The sequence below is a fragment of the Chiloscyllium punctatum genome, chromosome 39, assembly GCF_047496795.1.
Source record: "Chiloscyllium punctatum isolate Juve2018m chromosome 39, sChiPun1.3, whole genome shotgun sequence".
Lineage (NCBI taxonomy): Eukaryota > Metazoa > Chordata > Chondrichthyes > Orectolobiformes > Hemiscylliidae > Chiloscyllium > Chiloscyllium punctatum.
The window spans coordinates 36,211,447-36,234,945 of NC_092777.1; the positions used below are offsets into that span (position 1 = coordinate 36,211,447).

At 41.2% G+C, this 23,499-nt stretch overlaps 1 protein-coding gene across 6 annotated transcripts in view; it reads left to right on the plus strand.

Annotated features, from left to right (window-relative positions):
* Positions 1–23,499, plus strand: part of tnrc6c1 (trinucleotide repeat containing adaptor 6C1) — a 716,497-nt gene that overhangs the window by 277,559 nt on the left and 415,439 nt on the right. The window lies entirely within an intron of this gene.

Below are 23,499 nucleotides of genomic sequence, written 5' to 3' on the forward strand. Positions count from 1 at the left end.
TTTAGCTGCCAAAATCAAATATACTGCTAACTATTTATCTTTAGCATATATTGCAATTACAAAAATGCCTCTAAAATCATATGAAGTGTATTAACATTTTATTTTTCAGTTCAATAACCACTTAGCATGTACTTACCGATTTAGAAGCCTCACTGATTCTAAGCAAAGTGAGGTCGTCAGGCAGATCCAGTCAGACTGATTCAGCCTGAAGTCTTCATTGTTGTCAGTCCTAACAGCTGGTTGAAGATGCCTGAAGTGTGCGTCAGATGTTCACATTGTTAACAATTACATATATAAGATTACACATCTCCATTCATCAGCATTTCGAATGTAGAAGCCTTCAGGGAGGAAACCTTCAGGGATGATAGTTATTTTATTCAATCCATTAGGAGATGTTAAGCCACACCTCTAGGGTAGGTGTGGCTTGAAGTTGGATCCTCTGGCCCAGAGATAGGGATGCTACCTGGGTACTACAAGAGCCCTTTTTAGGAATGGTATCTTGGCTTTAAAATCCTCTGGGAGAAAATGAGGACTGCAGATGCTGGAGATCAGAGCTGAAAATGTGTTGCTGGAAAAGCACAGCAGGTCAGGCAGCATCCAAGGAGCAGGAGAATCGACGTTTCGGGCATGAGCCCTTCTTCAGGAATGAGGAAAGTGTGTCTAGCAGGCTAAGATAAAAGGTAGGGAGGAGGGACTCGGGGGAGGGGCTTTGGAAATGCGATAGGTGGAAGGAGGTTAAGGTGAGGGTGATAGGCCGGAGTGGGGGTGGGGACGGAGAGGTCAGGAAGAAGATTGCAGGTTAGGAAGTTGGTGCTGAGTTCGAGGGTTGGGACTGAGACAAGGTGGGGGGAGGGGAAATGAGGAAACTGGAGAAATCTGAGTTCATCCCTTGTGGTTGGAGGGTTCCTAAACGGAAGATGAGACACTCTTCCTACAGCCATCGTGTTGCAATGGTCTGGCGATGGAGGAGTGCAAGGACCTGCATGTCCTTGGTGGAGTGGGAGGGGGAGTTGAAGTGTTGAGCCATGGGGTGGTTGGGTTGGTTGGTCCGGGTGTCCCAGTTGGTTGGTCCGGGTGTCCCAGAACACCTCTGGGACACCCGGACCAACCAACCCAACCACCCCGTGGCTCAACACTTCAACTCCCCCTCCCACTCCACCAAGGACATGCAGGCCCTTGGACTCCTCCATCGCCAGACCATAGCAACACAATGGCTGGAGGAAGAGTGCCTCATCTTCCGCCTAGGAACCCTCCAACCAAGAGGGATGAACTCAGATTTCTCCAGTTTCCTCATTTCCCCTCCCTCCACTTTGTCTCAGTCCCAACCCTCGAACTCAGCACCACTTTCCTAACCTGCAATCTTCTTCCTGACCTCTCCGCCCCCACCCCAACTCTGGCCTATCACACTCACCTTAACCTCCTTCCATCCATCACATTTCCAAAGCCCCTCCCCCAAGCCCCTCCTCCCTACCTTTTATCTTAGCCTGCTAGACACACTGTCCTCATTCCTGAAGAAGGGCTCATGCCCGAAACGTCGATTCTCCTGCTCCTTGGATGCTGCCTGACCTGCTGCGCTTTTCCAGCAACACATTTTCAGCTTTAAAATCCTCTGTACATAGTGACAATCACATGAGCACAAAATGTCCATGCTATGCAATGTGGATTGCATTTACCAATGCTTAAAAGGGATATCCCTCAAAGTTATTTCTTTTACTGTACAATGCTGTTGCAAGGCTTAGATATTGCTGCTAATAATTTGTGTTTCCTTTTCTAGCAGCTTCCCAGCTTTTAGAGTCAAACCTGTAACAGTTAATGCCACACCTTACTGTCACAGCATACAAATAGACTTTGAAAACACAATCCAAGTTGGAAAAGTCAAAATCTGTAATTGTTCTGCTTTTCTTCACAATTTCAGAATTCTATACATTTCACATATTTTACACATTCTTTGATGATTATTGTGCTATTTCTATTAATGTTGTGCATTTTCAGATTGTCTCAGTGTTGTGTGCTGACTGGTTAATTTGCTTCTAGACTCTGTAATGTCATCATCAATACGAGTTTATCAGGATAAAAAAAGCAGTAGATTAGGAAAAACAATGAATAAACAGTATATTAGAGAGCAATTCACTGCAGTGTACAGGAGACTAGACCCTAGTGGTGAGGTCATTCCTTCCATTTCATTACACATTCATTTCCCTTCATTTAATTATACACAATTTGCACTTAAATTGTTATTCCAGTATGAATTGTTACAACAGTATTATGTTGCAAATGTAAATCTCTGTGGATTTTGAAAACAGTTTTAAAAGAGACTGAGAAATATATTTCTTCAGACTTGCCTTCAGTATATCCAATGTACGACTCACCAGTGTTGGCTATAAATTACAACCAGATTGCAAAGTGGCACTAAAATGGCATTTTACTTCCTCCAAAATATATGCCCTGTCCTAATATATTTATGAATTGCAATATAAATGTGCATCATTAAAATGTTTTCACCTCTTCCAGAATAGAGTGCATATCATGCATAAATGGGAAATCAGGCACTCACAGTCAGACTAGAATTCCACTGTTAAATGCCATTGTGAACAGGGAAGAATGGAGGGGATAAAATTCAAGGCAGATAAAATTAAGCAAAAGTAGGATGTGTAACTGGAAAAGTTTAAAATCTTTTAATTTGCATTTCCTCCTGCTTATCTGATCTGATCATTACATCAACCAGATCTCTCAATTAGGGGAAAGAGTAACTTATATTTAGAAAACACGCACTGCTGATTATCAGTTACAGTAATAATTATTCTGAACTTTTTTGTCGTCTCACTATTCAACTTACTTTTTCCTCTGAGAGGGTCATGAAGTTCAGATACAGGGGATATTTAACCTCATTTAAAATATCACAGCCAAGCTGTTCCAGTACAGCTACAACAGTAGCATCTACCTGACAATGTAAAAAATGCCCAGATATGTTCTACACACAAAAAGCTGGATAAATTCAACCTGATCAAATAAGACCAGTTAGTTGGCTCCTGAGCTCTTGACAGCTTTGGTTCAAACGTGGGCAAAAGAGCTGAATTCCAGATTGAGGTAAGAGTGACGGCCCTTGACTTCAGGGTCATATTTGTAAAGCCCGAGCAAAACTGGAATCAATGAGAATGAGGGGGCAAACTCTCTGCTGGTTGCAATCATACTTGATACGTAGGAAGCTGGTTGTGGTTGTTGGAGGTCAGTCATCTGACCTTCAGGACATCTCTATAGGAGTTCCTAGGTAGTGCTCTTGGCCCAACAATTTTCATCTGCTTCTTCAATGACCTTCCATCCATCATAGACTCAGAATGGGGATTTTCGCTGATGATTGCACAATGTTCAGCACCATTCACAACTCCATGTTCAAATGAAATAAGATCTGGACAATATCCCGGCTTGGGCTGCTAAGTGTCGAGAGTGTGTTGCTGGAAAAGCAAAGCAGGTCAGGCAGCATCCAAGGAGCAGAAGAATCGACATTTCGGACATAAGCCCTTCATCAGGAATTTCTGATAAGTGGCAAGTAACATTCATACCACACAAATACCAAGCAATGACCATCTCCAATAAGAGATAATCGAACCATCACCCATTGACATTCAATGGTGTTACTATTCGCGAATCCTCTACTATCAATATCCTGGAGGTTGCCATTGTCCAGAAACTCAACTGAACTCACCACATAAACACAGTGATCCAATAGCAGATCAGAGACTAGGAACACTGTAGCAATTAACTCACCTCCTGACTCCCCAAACCTGTCCACCACCTATAAGACACAAGTCAGGAGTGTGATGGAATACTCCCCACTTGGGTGGATAGGTACAGCTCCAACAACACTGAAGAATTGTGACACCATCTAGGACAATGTAGCCCACTTGATTGGCATCACATCCACAAATATCCACTCTCTCTGTCATTGATAGTGAGTAGCAGCAGAATGTACTATCCACAAGATACACAGCAAAAATTCACCAAAGATCATTAGACAGCACCTTCCAAACCCATCTAAAAGCACAGGGCAGCAGATTCTTCCGAACACTACCACCTGCAAGTTCCCTACCAAGCCACACTATTCTGACTTAGAAATACATCACCATTCCTTCATTGTTTTTGGGTCAAAATCTTGGGAATTCCCTCCCGAAGTGTATAATGGATCAACCTCCAGCACATAGACCCCAGCAGTTCAAGATGGCAGCTTCTCAAGGACCACTATGGACAGATAATAAATGCTGGCCAGCCAATGATGCCTACATCCCATGAGTGAATAAATAAGAAAGGTTCACTGTCTTTCATTCTATCTACTTCTTTCTTAAACACCTTCACCGTCAAGGTCCTCAACTACTCTTCCTAACATCAATTCCACTTTCTTGTGACCATAGTGTAAAGAAAGATCTAATGATATCTATTCTGGGCTTGCATTCTTTTTATTCCCTGAGCATGTGTCCACCCACTCTTTCCCAGATATTCTGCTATTGTCAGTTGTTTTCAGTCCAGTTCTGGCAAAATTAAAGTTAGCCTCTCTAATACTCACCAGCTTGTACACGATTCTGGTCATGATACTGCCAATGTTCCTGTTTGAAATCTTAAGCAACGTTACTTTGGATAGAATCTGAAAACGATGCTTGAATTGAAATCTGAGGGTATTAGCTGATTGTTGCTTAGCATATTGAAGCAATCTGTGCAGCAGTAACCAAGACAAACCCAATGTTAAATTGCTGAATAAACTGAGTTTTCAGAAATCATATTGGAAATGTGCATTATTTGTATTCCTACCTGAAAGTTTATAGCTTAGTTCACTAACTGTAATTCTAATTTTAATTATATAATATCTGGGTTTTTTTTAGAGAAAAGCAATTACATTTAAAAAAGGAAATGAGTGGATTATCTAAGTTTGCTCAGTTAAACAATGGTTCTAGATGGTAGTGAAGAGACAAAACTTCTAAATGCATGGCATAACTGTGCATTTCAGCAAAATAAAACATGTAAGTGATGTGCTATTTATTTCGGTTTAAGAAAATTATTCCAGTAAACAGAGCTAGTTTAGTACTGCACTGTTTTAAATTTGTTTTGCTTTTATTTCTATCCAATTTTGTCATGTGTTAGATTCAGATGGCTTTAGCCTATGTTTACATTTTTTCTTAGCATGCTGTTTTTCCAACTATTGCAGAGATCAGGAATAGAAAGTAGACAATGAATAATGTTCCTGGCCTCATGATTGACAAGAAAGTAGATTGTAAAACTATATCCTTCCATTTGAGCAGAAGGTTAAGTTTTGGTTCATTGGAGTTGGAGCTCTGTCATGGAACGCCCCATTGGATTTGAGCTGAGTAAATATTTTTCCTCTGCTTTGACCCAGGTCACCTTACCTGTACCCCTTACTTTCTTCCATTTAAACAATTACAAATCGCATCTACAAATCAGTCTTCACATTTTCTGAAACAAGAACAGAAATTGCTGGAAAAGCTTAGCAGATCTGGCAGTATCTGTGGGAAGGAATTTTGAGTCTAGTGACCCTCCTTCAGAATTTTTTTAAACTTTATTTTGTAAAGATGTGTATTTTCTGGAATTTTTTCAAAGGGTTTTCAGATTCTAGGTAAATTACATCACATAACAACCCCCTTCCAAAAGCCATATCTGACAGGATCCACTCCTTATTGTAAACATGGTTGAAGATGAACAGCATTTAATAAATTATTATGATTCAGGAAGTCTTCAATTTTGATTCCAATGATTGGTTCCAATTACTGAGATTAAACTAATAAATCTGTGGATGAGGATGGGAACAACACTAGCTTGGACCTTGTCTATCAGATGCTCACTGGTGTTTACTAATTCATTCAAAATGACCATTACTTCTTGATGCACCCTTTGGCTTCCTCTGTCAAAGTCACTTTAAAATCAATTTTCTCTATTCTGTGCATTACAGCACCCAGCTGACTGATTTTCTAATGTTACAGAATGCTGAACTCAATACTGGGGGTAGGAGCTCTTAATTACATCAATTCTTCATAATACTTTCGAGGAAAAAAGCACCAGAAGTCCATGAAATAAATTATCGTAACCAAAACAATGAGAAATATTCATTAATTAACTTGTAGAGTAAGAATGTCATGATTGAGAATAGCTTTACAAGTAGAGATTATGGAATTAAATTTCAAAAAAGCTTTTGCTGCATGTATTATCTTGTGAACCATTTAACAATGAAGCATGGCCTCATCTAAGAATAAAACTTACAACAGTTTCTTGACACTACATTTCTTCTAATGAATCCGTGGCAACAATGACTGTCACTTCACTGAAAGAGACACTATCTGAAGCAAAACAACAACGTGTTTCTTTATCATGGTGGTCCTGGGTAAGTAAATCAACACAATGGCACTTTCACAGCATGAAGCAATTTGGCACAAACGGTAGAATCGTGTGCAAGTGTTTTGCAAACAAAGAAAAAGGTTTTCTGAAAACTGTGGGTTATAAGCTGTGCCCCATGGCAAACTCAACAGTTGAAAGCTCAAACTCAGTGTGGAATTCTTTAAAATATCATTGCTATTTGCTCATAATCATTAATTAAAATAATTGATCACAAAAAACACTTCATTATGTGAATTCTAGATGATGCATAATGTCAGGAGCAGATTGTTTTTTACCCAGTGTGTTTTCCCTCTGTGTCATTTAACTGTATGCAATAAGCTCCAGCTGCTGTTCACAGACCATAATCCACAAGGGCAGGTCGACTATTAACCTCAATAATGAGAGAGCCTGTTTGCTCAGTTGATTGGTTGTCAGGTGAAGATAGAATCAAATTAAAATGTGGTCTTGAACTTATTTAGCCTGTTTACAGAGCAGTCACGCATTTGTTCCAAGACAAATGTGTCAGTCATTTCACTTGTGTTTTGGAATGAAATGGGCCAACTGCACTCTGGAAACAAACTCATTTTAATGAGAATTAAGGATCTGTCGAAGTGTGCTTTATTATGAACTTTCATTCTACTGTGGAAGATCAAAGATGTTAAACTTTGATCTCAATAAAACTTCACAAGTCTCAACTTAACAATGTAATGACTACAATAATGTCAGCCAAGGGATTTCATAGAATATGAGTTCCATGATTGGGGCTGTTAATCTGGTCCAATCAGGGAGCCCTGGCTGACAGCTACAAACAGGAGTGTCGGGGGTTCTGTTTACTCTGAGAGCTGGCTCTGAGGGAGCTGGATCAGTGTCAAGGACTATGCACATGTAAACAAAGGGTGACTTATTTCAGTGGTGACAAAAGAAAAGAATACTCCTAAAGAAATTCACTCCCAACAGTCATCTTTCAGTTTGGTAGGTATTTCTAGTATCATGCAGTTATTTGAGATGCATGACTTATTCGATCCTGCCATCAAAGACTGGGTCCAAATTGTTGAAAGAATGTTTTGGTTTTTCTGGGAAATTAACATTGAGGTAAATGAAACGTAGCAAGTAATTCTCCTGACAGCTTGTGAACGCATGGCTTTTTCAATTATTAGGAGCCTAATTTTCCCTGAGATATCAGATACTAAGAACTTTCAAAAATTGACAGATTTAGTTAAGGAATATTATAAGCCTAAGCATCTTCTAATTCTGAGGTGCTGTCGGTTTTACTTGGCAATTTGAAACCCAGGGGAATCTGAATCAGAGGCAGGTGACTTTGGTTTAACCCTTAATGGGATGCTGAGAGACTGTTTGGTACATGGGTTTAATGATGTAACCATGAAAAAGTGCCTACCAGCTAAAGCCCAAGTAGACTTCAAACAGTCACTACAACTGGGTTTAGCACTGGAAAATGAGGCAAGTGGGACACGAGTTGTAGGATATTCCAATAAGTGAACATGCTCGCCGGTTCAACTGAGCTTGGGCAACACCACTAGAGTGAAAGCAATTGCATAACCTCACTCAGGACATATCCTGAACAGAGAGATTCTAAGTGAGCCCACTGAAAAATCCCAAAGCAAAGCCAGGCCTTGGCCAAATGGTTAACATCTTGTCAGTATCTGGGCAAGCAAGTCATTGTAATTGCTGTCAATATGCAGACACGAGACAGCAAAAGAATCCCACAGGACCTGAATTGAGTAAGAGAACTCATCAACCAGTCTCCAGGAGAGTGTACACCCTGGAAAGTCCCCCTACATCTGGTTTAGAGCAGTTAAATAGCAACATCCAAATCAGAACCAATCAAAATAAATGTCTGGTTAATAGTCACCCAGTTCTAAAAGAACTGAGTTACTGTTACTGGTACAACCGCTTCAGTGATTGTAAAACTAGTCTTTAAAAAGATTCGCTCTGGACTCCAATCTTTAAGTTTATGCAAGATCACAGCTAGATTGAGAACCTTCACTCGGAAACTTTTACAGATTAAGGAAACAACTTTGGTTCAGTCTGTTATGAGAAGCAGCTTGTTCAGTTACCACTGATTGTAGTAAAAGGCCTGGGCCTAAGCTTGATGTAACAAAACTAGTTGAAAAAGATTCACCTCAATTGGCTCAACATTTTTCAATCAGAACATGGCTACCTCAGTGCAGTCCTATTTAAATACCCAGAGGTTTTTCAGGAAGGTCAAGGGACTATGATTTTGACCCGGAAGCAAATCCATGATTCTGCAAGGCCCACCCAGTGCCAATTGCCTTATGGGCAAAAGCTGAGGCAGAAATCAGAAGGCCAGAAAGCGAAGCAATCATCAAATCAGTTCAGTTTGCAGAATAGGAAGCACCATTCGTACTGATTGTGAAGCCTGACAAGTCTGTTCACCTTTGTGGGGATTTCAACCAAATGGTAAACTGCTTTTCACAGCTAGATATACACCTAATCCCTCACATAAAGGACTTATGCACAGGGGGACTGTCTATCATGAAGCTGGACATGAGCCATGCTTATATGCAACAATTAATACCCATAAAGGTTTATACCAATATATGAGATTGCCATTTGGGATATTATCAGCCTGTGCAATTTTTCAGCAGACAATGAAGGGCATTTTACAAGGTCTACCCCACGTTGCCATTTATCTAGATGACCTACTAATAACAGGGAATACCAATCAGGAGCACTTTAAAAACTTGGACATAGTCCTTCAACATTTCTCCCAGGTAGGAATATGCATTAGGAGGGAAAAATGAGTGTTCCAGGCACCCCAAGTCACCTACTTGGACCTTAGAGTCAACAAGACCAGGTTACACCCGTTAGAAGATAAGGTGAGGGTGATCCTACTCCCCGGCTCCCATGTCAGTACAAGGGCTTAGAATGATTCTTGAGTTTGTGAACTCTTACGAAAAGTTCATACATAATCTGGCCTCCATCCTGGCAACTTTTCATCAACTCTTGAAAATGGGTCAGCCTCGGAGATGGTTACGTGGCCAAACCATAGCTTTCAGGGAAGTGCAGAAACAGTTTTCATCCTCTAAGGTGTTGGCACACTATGATTCTGAGTAGGATCTGGTATTGACATGGGATGCCATCCCAAACAGTGTGAGGGAAATGTTAATTCATAGGTGCCCCAGTGGAGAGGAGCGCACCATAGCATATGCATCCAGGACTTTGGCTAATGCAACGTGTAAATGTGCCCAGATAAAGAATGAAGGTTTGGCAGTCATATTAGGAGTGAGGAAGCTCCACCAATACCTTTACAGATGCAATTTTATAATAATGACGTTCCACAATCCCCCACTAAAGCTATTTAGAGGGCAGGTCAGTGCCATCCATACTATGACTATTTCAATCTACATTGGATGAATTACAGTTCCTATTTATAAATGCTGTCCAGTTTGGGCAAAAGCTGGACAAAATGCATTTTAAAGTGGTGTATGATTTCAGTGGGGAGTTTCTGGATAAGCTCACTTTCCAGAACAACACAGCACATTGACACCATTATGCTGGCACTTCTCAATTCACACTCCTGTTTGCTGTTATATCTCATCTCAACAAATCGCTCCCTGTTCATTGATCCAAATTTTTTTGAATGAGACGATTATGATAGGCAGATTGACATCACTACTTTGCTTGTCCAAAAAGCTGCCCTTCCAACACGTATTACATAAACCTTTCCCATTATAACGCTACAGGTCTATTGGCATTATGTTTTTTTTATTGGTTTATGCAACCATATTGGAGGCTTTGAATAAGTCAAGAAGGATGAAAGGGTATCATACATTACGGTCACACTCAGAGAGAATATCATTGTTCCTTTGATTGGGGTCTCCTTTGCTCTCATGACAGCATCATGGTTTCTCTAGTATCTTTGGCATCTCCCAGCTCAGACAGTGGGTTCTTATTGGCCTACTTTATTTAGAATCCAAAGGATAGTAAGTGAACTCGCCATCCCTATAAGGATCATGTCAGATAACTGACATCAATGTGATGAGGGATCTTGACCAAAAATGTTGGTCTGGACCCAAACTTAAAGTCCAGGCCCTACTTGGGGTTCTTTATTGGTCATGTTTTAGGTGTGTGTACTTTACAAATTTAAAGATGTTCTCTATTGAAGGTAACATGTTAAACAAAGTTGCCCTGATAATCTGACAAAGTTTATGTGGTATGTATAGCTAAACGCAAAACATTTGATCCCCAGTCATTGCTGAACTAACAATCTGAACCAGGCCCTACTTGGGGTTCTTTATTGGTCATGTTTTAGGTGTGTGTACTTTACAAATTTAAAGATGTTCTCTATTGAAGGTAACATGTTAAACAAAGTTGCCCTGATAATCTGACAAAGTTTATGTGGTATGTATAGCTAAACGCAAAACATTTGATCCCCAGTCATTGCTGAACTAACAATCTGAACCAGGATTCTGTAAAAGTACTATGATAGTTTAGGCAAGATTAGCTCAGGGATTATGGACCTGTTCACCTTGCAGCTGGCAGTGTGCACCTGTGGGCAGAAATAGTCTCCATTGTTAGCATTCATCCTAGAATCTTGATTGAATAAAGATAACATTTAGCATCAAGGACCTTGAAATGTGACTGCCATCTATGGAACTGCAACCCAGCACAGAGTTAACAGCTTCAGCATATCAGGTAGCTGGCAAACATGAACAAATGCTGAAAGCAATTTTATCGCTCGATCTATTATTTTCTGATATGTCCTGCCATCAGGCAAGGACAAAGAAATACACTTTTTGTTACCTTGGAGAGATTTATTATATTGTTATTGTACATCATTGCTGAAAAGTAAAATAAAACCTGAATTTCTTCAAGATGTAGACACCAACAGTTAAGCAATGAAATAATGCCACAGGCCAGCATCATGTTACCAGGTCACCCTTCATTTACATGTGCAGAACACTTAACACTGATCCAGCTCCCTCAGAACCAGTTCTCAGAATGAACAGAACCTCTGACACTCCTGTTTATATCTTTCAGCCAGGGGTCCTTGATTGGACCAGATTAACAGTCCCAATCAGGGAACACATATTCTATGAGGTTGATCTGGCTGACATTGCTACAATCACCACATCTCCTACACCCCTTCCCCCTCTCCCCTTCTAGGTCTGGGAATGTTGGCTTGTTCTTTTAGTTATAGCCTCTCCCAGAGCATTTTTGCACTAGGTCTGGTTTCTCCAAATCAGTCCTGACTACAAGTGGCATGCACCAGACCATAGCCTGCTCCTTGGACCTGGAACGTCTCAAAAGAAACTCATCCTCTTCTTCAGGTGGTAAAGGCATCAAGGCTGTGTTATCTGCTTTGTCCATCTCAGACTCTAAGGTTTCTTTGCTGCTATACAGAGGGAGAGAAGCCATGGGTTCCGACAACCTTTCTAGCTGTTCTGAGGGGTTGGGTGTGTTTTGCTCCTGCCCTATTTGTGAGTTTGCAGTTTCCTTGTGATCCATGTGCTTGTTCAGAACTGCCTCGCCTACCCAGACTTTGTACGTCCTGGGAGCTGACCTCGCATCTAACACGCCTCTGCCAATCATCTTAACCTCGTCCAAAATCCCAACACAAGATTCCCCTGTTTCTTGAATTGCCAAGTAAAACTGATAGCATCTCAGAATTAGACAAGGTGTGGGGTTGGAACTTTTCTTAACTCAATCCGTCAACTCTTGAAAGGTTTTAGTATCTGGTGCCACAGCAAATGTTAGGCTCCTGAGAATCAAAAAGCTGTCGGGAGAATTACTCTTTGCCTTTCATGTGCCCCAATGTCATTTACCTGGAAAAAAAATGGATTATTTCCACACACTGGGCCCAGTCTTCAACGGCAGGATCAAATGGGTCAAGCTTCCCAAAAATGGTACTTTGCCAGAAATGCTTAACCCAACTCAAAAAAGACTGTCGAGAGTGAATTTCGTCAGGAATGTTTTTTTTTCTCTCATCGCCACGGAAGTAACTGCACAGAGGCTGGTATCCTGTCACCAAGTCACCCTTTATTTACACTTGGAGAGACTTTGACACTGTCCAGCTTCCTCAGCACCAGCTCTCAGGGTAAACAGAACCTCTGATGCTGCTGTTAATTTCTGTCAGCCAAGGCTCCCTGATTGAATCAGGTTAACAGCCCGAGTGAGGGAACACATTTTCTATGAGGTCCACCCTGGCTGACCTTGTTATAATCATTACAATAACCTTGCACCATTGCTTCTAGACTGATAAGCAATACAAAATTAACACATTCACTCACTTTTCAAGATCCCCATTCTCAGTAAAAGGGAAACAAAATTGCAAATACTGGAAACATCACTCAGAAGCTTGAAAGATAAAGATAGTTTAACAATTCAGGTCTGAAACCCTTCATCAATCACCAGGGTTGAAAATTAATCGAGAGTTTAGGAATATTAGAAACTGAGAAGGAGCAGCTTGTATTTTTATTTAGGATTAAGGATGATTATATAGTTAAGTATGTGCACTGAACTTCAGTTACACTAATGAATAACAATGGTTCAATAGGTTAAAACATGGCTCTTTAATCTTTGAGACTTGAATAATTTTGAAATGAAGGTGTGTCAGTGGTAAGAGCCGCTTGGAACTGCATTGATGTAATTCGTAGAAAACACAGACTAAAAAGTGATACTCATTTGACAATTTGTCTCAAACATGCCATAAGGAAGGCCAATGTGGGAATGCTGTACTCTGAGACAGAAGAGCAGAGGTCTTCAAATTCCTTTGTGTTCAAGATGCCTAAGGTTTCAAATACCAGAGGGTTTTAGAAATGTGGTTTGCTCTACCAATCACTGCTGTTAGCAATGTGAAAGGAAGATTCTTGACATTTACAGATTGTGGAACTTTGCACTTGCACTCCAGCTACCTTTGTGGTCTGGGCTTGTAATTCCCAACCCCTCTTTAAACCAACGCAGTGGGCCTTTCTTCTTTCTCAGCAATTTCCTGGATGCCCATTCTAAAATGTAGCCTGGAACATTTGTGTAGGTTTCTCCTGTAGGTGTGGCAGTCAGTGGAGTGATTTTGATGAAGCCCACAGCAACGAGATATGTGTGAGATGATTAATTAGGTGAGATAAGAAATCTCAATTCCCAAATAGCCAGTTGAGAAACAGAGATTATTTGCAGCGTGTTGAGACTCACACCAGCCATGAAGTGTTCATATTTTAATACATTTTATTCTAATGACTATTCATGGAAGGAGTTTGATCTGCTTTCCTTTATTGGACAGAGCATTGAGTGTAGGAGTTGGGAGGTTATATTGCGGTTGTACAGGACATTAGTTAAGCCACTTTTGGAATATTGCATGCAATTCTGGTCTCCTTCCCATCAGAAGGATGTTGTAAAACTTGAAAGGATTCAGTAAAGATTTACAAGGATGTTGCCAGGGTTGGAGGATTTGAGCTATAGCGAGAGGCTGAACAGACTGGGACTGTTTTTCCTGGAGCGTTGAAGGCTAAGGGTAGACCTTACAGAAGTCTATAAAATTATGAGGGGCATGGATAGGATAAATAGACAAGGTATTTTTCCCCAGGGCTGGGGAGTCCAGACCGAGAGGGCATAGGTTTAGGGTGAGAGGGGAAAGACTTGAAAGGGTCCTAAGGGACAACCTTTTCATACAGAGGGTGGTGCATGCATGGAATGAGCTGCCAGAGAAAGTGGTGGAGGTTGGCACAATTATAGCATTTAAAAGGCATCTGGTTGGGTATATGAAAAAGAAGGGTTTAGAGGGATAAGGGCCAAGTCCTGGCAAATTGGACTACATTAGGTTAGGATAACTGGTCGGCATGGACTAGTTGAACTGACGAGTCTGTTTCCATGCTGTACATCTCTATGACGCTATGACTCATAGCACGTAACTTTTGAAATATTTTGCTCTAACTTCAAGGTAAAATCAGTGGCACATTTGAATCTCATGGCTCTTCGGTCCCCATTGTTTCAAGGTGGTGTGTATCAGTCAGCTTTGTGCAGACATGTGTACTGTACATAGTTTCCCTATTGAATTCTGCAGCACAAAGAGGGGAGATGATGGCTGAGTGGTATTGTTCAAAGACTGTTAACGCAGATACCCAGATAATGTTCTGTGGAATTGGGTTCAAATCCTGCCACAGCAGATGGTTGAATTTGAATTCAACAAAAATATGGAATTAAGAGTCGACCTATGACTATGAAGCCATTGTCGATTGTTAGAAAAATCCCTTTGGTTTACTGCTGTCTTTTAGAGTCATAGAGATGTACAACATGGAAACAGACCCTTCGGTCCAACCTGTCCATGCCAACCCAATCTAGTCCCTCCTGCCAGCTCCCGGCCCATATCCCTCCAAACCCTTCCTATTCATTTTCAAATGCCTCTTAAATATTGCAATTGTACCAGCCTGCACCACATCCTCTGGCAGCTCATTCCATACACATACCACCCTCTGCGTAAAAAAGTTGCCCCTTAGGTCTCTTTTATGTCTTTCCCCTCGCTCTCTAAATCTATGCCCTCTAGTTCTGAACTCCCTAACCCTAGGGAAACGACTTTGTCCATTTATCCTATCCATGCCCCTCATAATTTTGTAAACTTCTATAAGGTCTCCCCTCAGCCTCTGACACTCCAGGGAAAACAGCCCCAACCTGTTCAGCTCTCCCTATCGCTCAAAGGGAAGGAAATTGGAGTCCTACTTGGTCTGGCCTACATATGACTCCAGATCCACATGAATGTGGTTGACTCTTAACAATTAGGGATGGGCAATAAATGCTGGCCTGGCCAGTAGCCCCCTCATCCTGTGAATGAATGAAGAAATAAAACATGGAAAGGGAGCAAAAGAATAGCATCTTGCACAGAGACTATGGACTGATAGGAGCAGATTAGAAGTGGTGAAGGTTGAGGTGAAGTTGGAAGGTTAGTGTTCAATACATGAAGGAGTAGAAGAAAGATCCAAGGTAGGACAGAAGGTGAGGTCAAGGGCATCGAAGAGTGATGTAGAAAAGATCTGGCATTCTGGATATGGTGCAGGTTACAGGATATGTGAATACACTGTCAAAGTTGGAAATGAGGGATCTAAATGGTCAGTACCATCCAGATGTGGGTCCACCTCAGGATGTTGACTTGCAGAGTCCTAGAGGGCTTTGAGATTATCTACAGCATTTCGATTACCTTTGCTAAGTGTGATCTCAGACAATGTCAATGACAGAACATAGAAGGGAGGGCCAAATAAACCTGCAAGCTCGAGAGGAGTGCACTTGTATGTAAGCTAAAAAAGGCAATCACCTAGAGGAGCAGCAAGGTGAGGACCTTGTGACAGGGAGTCAGCTGTAGGCTAGGATTTGAAGCAACATTGGACCCGCAAACAGACAGCTCAGAGTGGGCAGCTATCAACTGTGGGTGAGACCTTAACTCCCCTGCAACTGTCAATGTGTGCCAACCATGAATCTTGCCAGTACATTTAACTTTCTTAATGAATAAAGTGAAACTGATATAATGTGAAATATTTGTAAGTGAAATTAGTCTTCTCAAGTGTTACATGAATGGCAATGGAGTTGGGCAGGAAGATTTTGGGCATGATGCAGAGCCGCCCGGTTCCTCCAGAAGACACATCTATAACCCTCCTGTAATTATAGCATTGTTGACTAATGGTGGGTTTCACAACTGAAAAGCATCCCCACTGTGGAATTGCATGTCTCTCCTGTGCACATTGCCAGCACATTAAATTTGAACTGTACTCATGTGGGAAACAGGAAAAGTGGTCCTGCCATTGGGAATTGTGTGCCATTGACAAATTCAGCCTGGTGAGTTGAATTAAGTTTGATTTCAGTTTTGTAATTTTTATCATTGACTGTCACATTCATAAACGTGCATAAACCTTGGTTACAAATTATTTACATCATGATCCACTGTTGTTTGTGGTGATAGATATAGGACAGATGTCAGAGGTAGTTTCATTACTCAGAGAGTAGAAGGGGTGTGGAACGCTCTGCCTGCAACAGTAGTAGACTTGTCAACTTTAAGGGCATTTAAATGGTCATTGGATAAACATTTGGATGAAAATGGAATTGTGTAGGATAGATAGACTTCAGATTGGTTCCACAGGTCAGCGCAACATTGAGGGTTGAAGGGCCTGTACTGTGCAGTAATGTTCTAATAACAAGAAAAAACATTCTTCAGCAGTCCTTTGAGATAAAGGATGACTTCTATCCAGCTTGGTCGAATGGATTCTGACATAGCTGCTAATTCCAACATTTAATCCACACATTCTGCTAAAGGCAGGGCAAGGTAATCCTTGAAGAGTGGAATAGATAAGATGTTTGGAGGCTTGTTCACTTTCTTTCATGCCATAACTTTGCCTCTGCATGTTTCTGACAAAGTCTCTCTTGAGACATAAAAGTATTCAAACATCCAGTAATTCCCTACATAACTTCTAAACAACAACATCAATGACTCAAAAGGAAATGGGGTTATGCAGAAAACATAGGCAGCAATGGCCATAAACATGACATTAAATGGACTACAATTCAGAAATTTGAACAAACTTTCATTAATGTAATCTCCTTACATACTGTCACTTAAAAACATTGTCAAGTGGAGCATTTTCTTCTGAGACCGCAAATAAAGCATTTTACATCATATTTGCAATGCAATCAATTAAACATAATTATACTTGAAATAGGTTTCCAAAAAAAAGTCTTATTTAGCCGATTGCTGTACTGTCTTTCGTTTTTTTCCCTTCAAATTCTGCCAGGTAGCTGCTCCAAGTGCTATGCAGATATTGTTTGATCTGGAACTCAGCTGGAACTGATTACAATTTGGGAAGGAAAATCCCATTATTTACAATAATTTAACCAAGTTTTAGAAGTTCTCGACTTAAATATTGTCACAGTGAAATAAGGTCTTTAAATATGACCCCACAATTTACAACACCTAAATGGTTAGTACTTAAAAAATATGCGTAACGTGAATAAATTGCTTTAAGAAGTCATACTGCATACTTTATGAGATAAATATAATTCTTAAAATTCAAACCATAAAACTGCTGCCTGTAGGCCATCATTTAGCATCCTTCACTCCAGGAGTATGTGCTACCGTTTTTTTGTACTGTCAAGATGAGAATTTACTTAGGGAATGGAGCCCTTTCCTACCTCTGGCATCTATTTCACACAGTCTCAAATCAGTTTCAGAACAAACTGAATACTACTTAACATGTTTGCTGCAGGAAGAATGATAGCAGTCCAAAATGAGATGAATTCATGTACTTGAATCTCTGCAGGGAAGAGACAAAAGGACGAAAGTCGAACTCCGGTTTGTGTATTAACCAAATGCAAAGTTTTGTTTCCATCACTGTCCGACAAAGCCAATATACAAACTTTATGTGATGAGTAAACAGGAGCAAATAGCCTAATCTTGAATGTAAGGGGATCATTTTTGAGGAATGATCAACCTTATGAAGTGTAAAGAAAGTAATCAAATGGAAAGTGATTTAATGTCATTATTTTTCTATAAACTTACATTATTGTGGTATGAAGGGTAAACCGTGTCATTACTAGTAGATACAGAGAATTTATGCAAGGGCATATGTCATTATGATGTCAGAATAAGATGGAACCATGCCCTGAGTAGGTAGGGTCATAGACAGGCTTTCTGCTACCTTCCCTCATGAACTGTATTGTCATATTTAATAAAACCTGCCAATGTTCAATCACCTGAGTATCAACTTGATCTCATTACCGAATTTGTTGTTTAAAATTGTGGTTGTATTCCTGAAAAACCCCAACTTTAAGGTTAGATAGATTCCCTACAGTGTGGAAACAGGTCCTTTGGCCCAACCAGTCCACACCGACCCTCCGAAGAGCAACCCATCCAGACCCATTTCCCCTCTGACTAATGCATCTAACACTATGGGCAATTTAGCATGGCCAATTCACCTGCCCTGCACATCTTTGGACTGTGGGAGGAAACCAGACTACCTGGAGGAAAACCACACAGACAAGGGGAGAATGTGCAAACTCCACACAGACAGTCACCCAAGGCTGGAATTGAACCTGGGACCCTGGTGCTGTGAGGCAGCAGTGCTAACCACTGAGTCACTGCGAAATAACTTTCAGTGAAACATTGATGCCTGTAGGAATCAATGTTAAAATTTGAATAAGGTTCCACAGGATCTTCCAGAGTAGAGAAAAGAAATTGAAACCTATTCCTGGACATAAAATTAGAGTGTTTCAAATGGCTAAAATCCTACATTGGCAAATTAAACAGTGATTAACATAAAATATCTTGTTAAAAATATTTTTAAATTTAACATTTTACGTGCAGAAATGCCTGCAGTAGACCCTGCAAGATAGGAACATGACCAGGGTTTACAGTGGGGGGGCCTTTGCTCATCAGGTCTGGGCTATCTGCCAGCACAGGCATTTCTTCCTGGACATGTTGTGGCCGGAGCCTGGAGGCATCTTTCTAGTTCACTGCGTTAGATTTAATGAGTCCTGTTAATGTTCACTCACCTGAGTATAGCCCTGATCTTACCAAAATTATACCTAGACTATCGGTTGACCCATAAATCTAAGTGTAAAATAAACATACAAGCATACAATTTCAAATAACCAGTTCAGGCACAATGGTCTTAGCTGGTCTTCTGTGCTGCATGTTTCCGTCATTCTATGAAAATGAGTGCGTAGTGAGTTCTTTTCTGAAAAGAATTAATTCTGTGAAGCAATATTCAAAATTATTTAAAATGCAGTTAGATTTAGGGTGTAGGTTTGCTCGCTGAGCTATAGGTTTGATATCCAGACGTTTCATTACCTGGCTAGCTAACATCATCAGTGGTGACCTCCAAGTGAAGCAAAGCTGTTGTCTTCTGCTTTCTATTTATATCATTCTCCTGGATGGGGTTCCTGGGGTTTGTGGTGATGTCATTTCCTGTTCGTTTTCTGAGGGGTTGATAGATGGCATCTAGATCTATGTGCTTGTTTATGGCGTTGTGGTTGGAATGCCATGCCTCTAGGAATTCTCTGGCATGTCTTTGCTTAGCCTGTCCCAGGATAGATGTGTTGTCCCAGTCGAAATGGTGGTTTTTTCACCCATGTGTAGGGCTATGAGGGAGGGGGGTCGTGTCTTTTTGTGGCTAGCTGGTGTTCGTGTATCCTGGTGGCTAACTTTCTTCCTGCTTGTCCTACGTAGTGTTTGTGGCAGTCTTTGCATGGAATTTTATAGATGACGTTGGTTTTGTCCATGGGTTGTACTCGGTCTTTTAAGTTTGTTAGTTTTTGTTTGAGAGTGTTGGTGGGTTTGTGTGCTATGAGGATTCCGAGGGGTCTCAGTAGTCTGGCTGTCATTTCTGAAACTTCTTTGATATATGGTAAGGTGGTTAGGGTTTCTGGCTGTGTTTGGTCTGCTTGTCGTGGTTTGTTCTTGAGGAATCTGCGCACTGTGTTTTTTGAGTATCCGTTCTTCTTGAATACGTCATATAGGTGGTTCACCTCTGTTTTTCGAAGTTCATCTGTGCTGCAGTATGTGGTGGCTCGTTGGAATAGTGTTCTGATACAGCTTCGTTCGTGTGTGTTGGGATGGTTGCTGGTGTAAACTACCATCCCAACACACAAACGAAGCTGTATCAGAACACTATTCCAACGAGCCACCACACACTGCAGCACAGACGAACTTCGAAAAACAGAGGAGAACCATCTATACGATGTATTCAAGAAGAACGCTGACTCAAAAAACACAGTGCGCAGATTCCTCAAGAACAAACCACGACAAGCAGACCAAACACAGCCAGAAACCCTAACCACCTTACCATATATCAAAGAAGTTTCAGAAATGACAGCCAGACTACTGAGACCCCTCGGAATCCTCATAGCACACAAACCCACCAACACTCTCAAACAAACACTAACAAACTTAAAAGACCGAGTACAACCCATGGACAAAACCAACGTCATCTATAAAATTCCATGCAAGGACTGCCACAAACACTACGTAGGACAAACAGGAAGAAAGTTAGCCATCAAGATACATGAACACCAGCTAGCCACAAAAAGACACGACCCCCTCTCCCTCATAGCCCTACACACGGATGAAAAACCCACCATTTTGACTGGGACAACACATCTATCCTGGGACAGGCTAAGCAAAGACATGCCAGAGAATTCCTAGAGGCATGGCATTCCAACCACAACGCCGTAAACAAGCACATAGATCTAGATACCATCTATCAACCCCTCAGAAAACGATCAGGAAATGACATCACCACAAACCCCAGGAACCCCATCCAGGAGAAAGATATAAATAGAAAGCAGGAGACAACAGCTTCGCTTCACTTGGAGGTCACCACTGATGATGTTAGCTAGCCAGGTAATGAAACGTCTGGATATCAAACCTACAGCTCAGCGAGCAAACCTACACCCTAAACCTCAACCTGAGCTACAAACCTTCACAAACCTTGTGAAAATGCAATTAGATGTTTTGAGGGATGTGTTTGTAATTCAAAATAAACAATGTTGAGATGCATTTTTATTGCTTCAGTTATGGTTTTAAATTGGTACACAATAGACAATCTCAGTCAAAGCAGATGCAAGCATGTTGGTTTGGGAATTGGAAATGTTGCATTGAACCTCCTGCACTCTTCTGAGCCTGGAATTAAGATAAATTGTTGAGTCGAGGAGCAAGAACTTTATTGTGCATTTTGGTTACAACATACCAAGAACTGAAAAGGTATTTTAAGCTGAAACTTGAGGCCTGACATTACTTGCTCAGGCAGCAAAAAGGATAAACCTCTTTGGCTGCTGAATGACCAACTCTTGAAAAATGGAATCTAGATCTGAAGCACAGGGTGAGGGGAGATTTTATATTCAGCAACATCTCATATGTAGGACTTGGAAGTGCCAATGTTGGACTCGGTGGACAAAGTTAAAAATCACACAACACCAGTTTATCAAGCAACCGGTTTATGTGGAAGCACTAGCCTTCAGAGCGCTGCTCCTTCATCAGGTAGTTGTGGAGGTTAAGATCATGCTCGCAGAATTTATAGGCAAAGGAAACCAATGTCATGGAGATGTGATACAGTAAACAATCTTAGATTAAAACTTTCATCTTTTATAATGGGATATGCTGGTTTCTGTTCTTTGATATGTAAATCTCAGAACTTCTTTCAAATTACATTCTCAAGATAGGTCAGGTTTTTAAACAGTAGGTGTGAAGTCTGTTTGTGTCCTCATGTTATGTCTGTGTGGAGTTTGCACATTCTCCCTGTGTCTATGGGGATTTGCTCTGGTTTCTTCCCACAATCAAAAGATGTGCAGGTCAGGTGAATTAGCTGTGCTAAATTTCCCATAGTGTTCTGGGATGTGTATGTTAGGTACATTTGTCAGGGGTAAATATAGAGGTAGGGGGAATGGATCTGGGTGGGTTACTCTTGGGCTGAAGGGCCTGTTTCCACTCTTGTGGGATTGTAGATTCTAAATGCTTTGTCAGATTGACAAACCCTCTGTATAGTTTTACAGAGTTTTACATGGATTAATGCAGTTTTTGAGCAAAATAAAATGTAATTCTGCAGAAACAAGCACACCCCATAAGCTTATATTCGCACGCATATAGGAGTGACACATTGAGTATGCGCATGTGAGTGTGAGTACACGTGATAGAGTGTGTGTGTTATGTATATATATGTGTGTGTGTAAGCTTGTTTAAGTGTGAGTGTGAGTGTAATGGAATATGTGAGAGGGTGTGTGTGTGTTGGTGTGAGTGCAGGGAGTGCATGTGCGTGCATATGGGAGAGCTTATGTGTGAGGGAGGGTCTGCATGGGTGTGAGTATGTATGTGTATGTGTGTGTGTGTAGTGCAATGGGGTCATCTGTAGTGTGACATGAAACCAAGGTCCCGGTTGAGGCTCTTCCCATGGGTACCAAATTTTGCTATCACTTTCTGCTCAACCACTCTACATTGTTGCTTGTCCCAAAGTTCGCCTTGGAGGATGGTCACCCAAGGTCCGAGGCCAAATGTCCAGGACTGCTGAAGTGTTCCCTGACGGAGAGGGAACCTTCCTGCCTAGTTATTGTTGTGTGGTGTGGATTCACCCGTTGTCATAGCATCTGCTTGGTCTTGCAATTGTACCATGCCCCTGGGCATCCTTGCCTGCAATGTATGCCACAGACTATGTTGGTCGAGTCACATGAGTACTTGCCATGTATATGGTGGGAGGTGTACATGGCGAGTACTCATATGACTCGGCCAACGTGTTGTATCTCATACGCTGGAGGCAAGAATGCCCTGAGGCATGGTACATTGGTGAAGCCAAGCAGACACTACGACAATGGACAAGGCCAATGAACAAGGCACAACAATCACCAGGCAGGAGTGTTCCCTCCCATTTGGCCTCGGACCTTTGGGTGACCATCCTCCAACGCAAACTTTGGGACAAGCAACAATGCAGAGTGGCTGAGCAGAAGCTGATAGTAAAGTTCGCTACCCATCGAAATGGACTCAACTGGGACCTTGGGTTAATGTCACACTACAGGTGACCCCACTGCATCACTCACACACACACACTCATACACGAGCTCTCTCTCATATGCACACACATACTCACAACAACACATGCACCCTCTCACACATACCCCATCACACTCACACACACACACACACACGTAACCAAACTTACATACACATTCTAACACATGCACCCACACCCACACGCACACACAAACATGCATACTCAATGTGTCGCTCCTACATGCGCACACATATAAGCTTATGGGGTGAATTTGTTTTTGCAGAATTACATTTTATTTTGCTCAAAAACTGCATGAATCCATGTAAAACTCTTTAAGACTATACAACGAGTTAGTCAGTCTGACATAGCATTGGGATCCAGACAGCCTTCACACCTATTGTTTAAAAGGCTGACCTAACTTTAGAATGTAATTTGAAAGAAGTTCTGAAATTTACATATCAAAGAACAGAAACCAGTATATCACATTCTAAAAGATGAAAGTTTTAATCTAAGATTTTGTTTACTGTATCACATCTCCATGACACTGGATTTCTCTGCCTATAAATTCTGTTAAAAATCACACAACACCAGGTTATAGCAACAGGTTTAACTGGAAGCACTAGTTTTCAGAGTG